Raw genomic sequence first — 7,294 nt, 5'->3', positions numbered from 1 at the left:
CCCTGCTGCTGACTCAAAAAGAAAAAAAAGTTTGTTGAAATATGCATAAAACAGTCCTGTGGCAATATTCCACCTTTTTCTGTCTAGTAAGATCATGCTCTCCACTCTGCTATGCTGACCAGTTCCTACAGAGAAAGCTTTTAAAGCCACCTTACCTCAAGGTGTAATTATTCAGGTAAGTTATTGAAATCAAAACTACGCAGAAGCCTTTTGGCTTAGAACTTAACCAACTAATCCTCATGCTTTTGCCACTCTGTACAGCAGATTGAATTTAGGTAGCACTCTCTTAACTGCCAATTGAGATATATAGATGGTGTTTACATGTAGCAAGCTAAACCTCGATGGTACTTTTTTCCAAGTCAAAACAACCATGGTGTTTAATCATCAGTGAATATGTAAGCAGTGGAAGTGTTGAGATGATGTTTATGGAACACTGCTGTTTTTCTCTAAAATTAGCTCAGGAAGAACAATTTTCTTGAAAGGATGATTCTGCATATGAATGTCTGTATTTCAAGTAATTTAATATTGATCATCTGCTTTTATTTACAGATTAACAACATGAGAGGCCTTGTCTAAAGGAAAATTTGGATATGAATACAAATGTGATTCTGCCAGAGGTATACCTTGCTTTCCAAATTCAAAGCTTTCTTTGTTTTCTACTTATTTAACTTCTTCCATTTTGCTTCCTATTCAAATGTTCCTCCTATTCAAAAGTTCTCTTTTTTTTTCAAGTTACTGTGAGCTTTATTTTTTACTCTCCTGTAACATCTTGAAAAATTGTTCTGCAGCACAGTTTTCTAGAGAACAAAAGCACACTGTTGAAACATTCTTTTCCTGCATGACTGTATTTTATATCATTAAAGCCAACTCTGGGTAATAATGTTAGTATGATAAATTATTCATCACAATAAATAAATCTCATAAGATTTCTCTAATTACTATTAGGCATTCTGTTGAACATTACTGGAGTCCTTTGTGGGAATTAACTTGTAAGTGAATACATATTAAACCATGGATTTCAAAGGCCATATACAGACATAACCTTTATAAAAATTTAGAAATGTCAAACAAACTGGAGTCTCACCTGTCATGACCAAATGAAGCACAGTGTAACACATGAGTTCACGCTGCCACAAACCAGGTCAGCCTGTCCCTTGGACACTTACCAGATTGATCTGTTTGCTCCCTGTCCACTGGGCCTGGTATGCATTAAGCTTCTGGAGTCTGAAAAGAGTCCAGGTCCTTCATTTGTGTTTGTATTGTGAGGTACAAACTTTAGTGCTCCCCTCTGAAACTGAACATACAGTTCAACAATCTGACTCCCATGCCTGTTGTTGGCTCTCCAGGCTTCTTTTTTTTTTTTTTTTGTTTGTTTGTTTGTTTAAGCACACTTTCAAGAAGAAATTGATATTTGGGGCTATGTTTCAGTTCTTTGGGCATACACAGATGTGAAGGCAAAGACTTAGTGAGTCACAAAAGAGCTAAAATACGAACTCTACTTACAAGGTAGCAGATTTATTTGTTAAAAACCAATATCTAAATGCAATGCACTTTTTAATTTCAAGTCATTAGAAGTCTATCTGTTCAATGTGACAGGACTCCTTCCTGCAATTCCTCTCCTGCTTTGGGTGAAAATGCCCTTGTAGGTTAGTTCTTATTATTCTTTAAGTTCTCAGCCCCTCTTCCATAAGACTTCTTTATCTTAGTCATCACCTTATGCAACAAGGTAATTTGTATCTTAAATCCCCATCATTTTCTCCTGCTGCAGACCAGAAAGGGTGCGTTATAAAACAAGTATCTCCTTGTATAAAAGACGAGTAAAAATGTTACAATCTTAGGCCAACTTCCCTTGGAATTCTGCTTCAAAATGCAGTTATAAAAATGATATATGGGCTTGCAATCAATGTTTTAAGTTTGAGATAACACAGTTCATAATCAGATTACTCTAATCCTTATAACAGATCCATGAGTACAAATGTGTTCCACACAGACACAGTATATTCATAACAATTTTTAACAGTCATCCAACTTATCTGATTGGATTCTATATTAAATGAACTATTTGATATTGGGAGGAAGCCTGATATGATTAGAACTGTTTAAGGCAGAAAGATATTACAGGAAAGATTCATGATAAGGACACATGATTACAGTACTCATGAAGTAATGATTCATTTTTACTGAGACATTTTACAGACTGAAATTTCAGTAAAACTTTCCTGCCAGGTATATATCTTCTCTCCTAATTTTTTGCCTCCTTTTCTCTCCATTCTTCACATGATAATGAAAGGACCTCTTTTTATTCTTCTCCTGCCTCAGTATATCCTGTTCTGAATGCCTCCAAGACATCATTCTTGGTATTATATTTTTTCAGGATTTCTTCCCTCAATTCAAAATTTAAGCTTTTCTGAACAGACAGGTACTAGCCTGGAACCATTAGCTGCTGTTGATGAATTAAATGTTAGATTCTGGATGCAATCCCATCCCAACTCATTGAAGAGTTTGTCTAAGATACCGCAGTCTTTTTCAGACAGTACAATAATCCCAGGTCTTTTTCCACGAGTGTCCCTTGACATCTCATTTAGCTCTACAGTTAGGAAATACTACTGACTCAGAACATTACTCCACTGAGTTTTTAAAGTTGAAAAGGTTTGAAAGGTCTGTTTCCAAGACCTTTATAAAACTATTTCTCCATTTTTTTCATATTGTCTATAGTCACAAGAGAGAATTTTTAAGGAGTCAGAGAGGAGTCGAGGTGACCACACAAATGGGTCTAACCAAAACTGACTGTGCCGACAGAAAAGAACAGTTAAACCGTCAGCCCTTTTTTGTTGTCTTTCTTCTATTTCAATTTTGCAGGTCAGCATAGCAAAGAGTATTGTTCTTGGACATCAAAAGGAATAAAAGGAAATAAATTATTACTCTAGCATTTAGAAATTGATCCTGTTAGCTACTGGGCTGAAAGCCTCTTAAAAAGGGCTAAAACCTTCAGCTCCTTTTGATTTGATTAAGTGCACTAATCATCTGCTCAGCTTGAGTCAGTGCAAGATCCAAGTACAGGCACTTCACAAGCTGTTCCCTGTGTTGCTCTGACCCATGCCACAGTAAAGTCAGGCTGAGATGAGCACCTGCCCAAGGCACCAAGGTGAGAAACTGCTCCTTGGGAACCAAGTCAGCTGTTAGTTAACAAACCAGCCAAACAACTGCTGCTGCTGCCACCTTTAACCAGAAGAGGGGACACAGGAAGTGACCAGCTCTAGGGTTGAGGTATCACCAAGACAATGTGCAGCAGCTCTGCTCTAAACTGTGGTTGGTTATGTATCCCACTGGGGACTGAAGCAGTTATTCTTGCAAAACATGAATTTCAAGTTCCTTAGAGATGACTCAAGAAAAGTATTTCAGTTGAAGTTGCTTCAGAGTTGCATATCTGACAAATAAGTCAATAATTTTACCTTTTAGGAAAATGTCTGTAGTTTAATTAAATATTTTAGATTAGAGAAGGGTTTTTTCTGCTCTTGAGTTGCTGTATTTAAGCATCTTTTGAACTGAATTAGAAATGTGTTTTGAGTCTCTGGTAACTTTGGCCCTTGGGTGTTCTCCACCAAAATACATTTTATAATTCTGTACTAGTAAATGCCACCAAGGTAGAATAACTTTATTTAATGTATATGACATAGTGATATTTTGGGTATATAAAAATTCTTTGGTTGTAAAGCATTTTCCTCAAGTAGCTACAGTAAAAAGAATGAATATTCATATGTTACAGAAGGAGAAATTGAAACACAGAATGACAAGCCGAAAAACATTAATCATGTAGTAATTTTGCAGACCTGTGTAAAGCATTCATTTTTCAAGGATGTTTGGCATCTACATGGCTTTAGTAGTTCTGCGTAGTCCTCCAAAACTTATGTCAACAGATACTGAACAACAAACAGTGGAAGTATAATGTATAAATTACTTTTTCCCTCCCAGTACACATTTCATGATCCTAGTCCTGTTTTCTAACAAGCAGACGATTCTTTTCTGGAAACCTTCAATGTTTCACGTTTTCAGTGGTGATTCTTACAAACCTACTTTTCAAACTTTAGTGGTTCTGCAGCAACTCACCACCCTATCTTTTAGTATCCACCAGGACAACACTTTTAACTCTTTTATACAGAATGTTTTTGCCATCTTTTCAAGTTGTAGTGGGCAACATTCTACTTAAAAATTATCTTGGAACTTGCTAACTCTATTTAGAAAAAAACCCAAAACTTTCTGGGTATTTTTTTTCAAAACTGCTAAAGCCAACTAAAGCAACCTTTCTGAAAATTTCTTTAGAAGAAATAATTCTTGGGGTAAACATCCGTTAGATTCTCAAAATATGCCACGGTTGCATTGGCAATCAGACAGTGAGGCTCCTACAGCTCTTTCCAACAGGTGGGTGTTCATATGATACAGTCCTCTATTTAGCAGTCCAAAGATATTTTCAAGACAAAACAGATATTTTTTGTCCCAAACATGTTATTCTTAGGAGGTGGATTTGCATGTTGAGAGCAATAAATTATTGAAAAGCACTCTAATGGTTCACTTTCCATTTGTAACAAATCAAAAGACTGAAGAAGAAATTGTATTACAAATATTTCTGAGAAGGGGTCTTCTTCACTAAAGAAAATTTATTTGAATTCTAATGATAAAAACTATCAGTAAGTTAAATGATGTATGAAGTGAGTAGCAAACAAAGTGGTAGAATACTTGTAGCTGGTGAGAAAGCAATTCAATAACAGAATGACATTAGAAATTACTTTGCAAATATTTATGTACAATATATTTACTTAAATTGTAAACCATCTACTCTTGGAAGGAACTTCCTTTTCAACAGTTGTGATTTGGCAAACACAGTAATAGGGACATTATTTCCTGACATTGCTGACAAGTGTGAAAGTCCTCTGTATGTTCTCATTCCTAAGAAAACAAACTGGCAGTTCACATTCGCTTTCATTCTCAGCTTGTGTCTTCTACTAGGATCATAGCTAAAACATGCTGGTCCTCTTTGGCTTTAGGATAAGAACTGTTGCATGTAACTTTTTCATCTTTAGTCATCTGACAGGACTTGTAACTGCTCATCGTTCTCCCAGCTGTCTTCCTGCCTAATAACCTTTTTCTGTTCCATTCCTATTTCAGAGCTTTAAACTTCAGGTTTAGCTTATTTACAGAATTTGCCACAAGACTTCCCCCCCCACCTAATGTCATGTGCAGACATGGAAAAAGAAAGGAAAAAAAAGAAGCAGTTTTCTTCAAATGTTGAACAAAGGCTTTAATAGGAATAGAGAGAAAAAAACCACCTTCAAAGTTATACTATCTTTAGCTCTGCTTCACTAGAGGTCCCTCTGTCTAGAGTTTATCAGTTTTACTCCTAATGTTTAAGTAAACCTCTCCTTACTCGTATCTGCCAAAGACAGGGTGACTATATAGTACATAAATTCAGAATAGAGAAAGTCATATGGAAAAAAGACATCTGTCATACAGATAAATATTTTTGAAGTTTTGAACATGGGAATTAGGATTTTTTGAGTGTTAATTACCTAAATACACAGAAAAGCACAAAGCAAAGTATTCAGGTTTCTAGGTGTATGTGTAGTTCCCAATCAAATTCAATAGCACTTGTGAAAATGCCAGCAGTGACATAGGGCTACCCAAAATCCCAGTGTACCTACGGAGCACATGGATAGTCAGTTATCTTCAGAAATGTAGTGCTTAGCTCTCTTGTAAAGTTAACTCTCTATGTTATTAATGACAAAGAATAAAATAAAACAAATACACCCCAAGTAAGAAAATCACCCAAGAGAAAGCCTGAATTATTTCTTATCCATTGAATGACCTCTAGTGGTCATTCATCGCAGCTTTTACAGCAATTGAAACGCCACTTCGGAACATGATAGAGGAAATGCGCATTTTTTGCGAAATATAGAACATGAGAATCAATTTTTCTCAGAATCGTGCACTATGAATCTTTACCTCTGCCAATGTTAAAATCATATTTTATTTCACTTTATAAAGTGAGCCTTGGGAACTCTGCAGGAGTTTTAAGCCAGAGTTCTGCATTGCCACTTGCTGTTTTCTCTTTGCTAGCCAGTACCCCCCTCAATCTTTGAAATCTCCCTCAACCTCTCTGAAATTTGTCAGACACACCCTTTTGTCATCCAACACAGCCTTGAGTGTATTCTGTTACCTTGATAACCTCTACTCAGCTTCTCATAACCTCATTGTATTACCTGAAAAGGGCCACCAACCATCATCTCTCACTGCTGGCCAAAGGAGACCACTTCATTCTGAACACAGATGGCACACGGAGTGAGCGTATCTGTCTAAAGAGCAAACTCAGCAGATGTAATACTTGCAATATAATTGGGAAGAGAGCTCTAATCCTCAGCATTGTGGGACATGAAAAGAAGTCTGAGTTAAACATTCAGCAATATGTCAGAAAACAAATGGTATTCTCATCGCTCAGGGGTTTTATCAGCATTTCTGCTGATCTTTTTGTGGCTTCTTTAAACAGTTGGGCCAGATTGTTCTGCTGGACATGCATATCAGTCCAGATATTAAAGGCTTTTGCTAAATACAGAAAATAGGTTCCGAGAAACACCTCCTCTATTCCTATCTTTCTCAGCTATGGGTGTTATACAGGACTTCTTATATTTATTTGTATGTAAATGAGCATATCATATCTGCAACTCAAGCTGCATTACAGGTGAAGTATCCACATGATAATTTTGTTAATCTCAGATAGCTTTTGGTAGTCATCTTTTCTGCTACACAAACCTGGTAACAGAGGCAGAATGGCTCCTCCAACAGGAGGCCAGTGAATAAGGAACTTATGGTTAAAAGCCTTTAGAGATTGCTTCATAGCCCTACTTCCAGTATTGAGAGATACTTCAGAGGAACTTGAACAAAACGTTTAATCTCTTTAAAAGGCATTCTGACATTCTTGCTTACTAGAATAGTGTCAAAAGAAGTATGATTTATGTGAGAAATAAAGTTTGGAAACTATGCTGACAGAACAGTTATGAGCCTTTTCTATGTAGGCACCATAGTGTACATTGAAGATATTTTTTTAATCAAGAAAAAGAAAAAAAAGAGCAAAAATGTAGAAAGTCTGTATGACTACCTGAGTTACACTGCTCTGGGTATTTTGTAAGGAAAAAAAAAAAGAGAACAGATGCATCTGTACATGAGCATGAAATGTCATCACAATTTGATCAGAATGCTTACCAAATGAGCAATTCCAGTATTAAAGGAATTTCTCCCCTAATTT

Source organism: Corvus moneduloides, chromosome 5, assembly GCF_009650955.1.
Source record: "Corvus moneduloides isolate bCorMon1 chromosome 5, bCorMon1.pri, whole genome shotgun sequence".
NCBI classification, from domain to species: domain Eukaryota; kingdom Metazoa; phylum Chordata; class Aves; order Passeriformes; family Corvidae; genus Corvus; species Corvus moneduloides.
The sequence above is the reverse complement of the archived record's forward strand: the minus strand, read 5'-3'. Positions refer to the sequence as shown.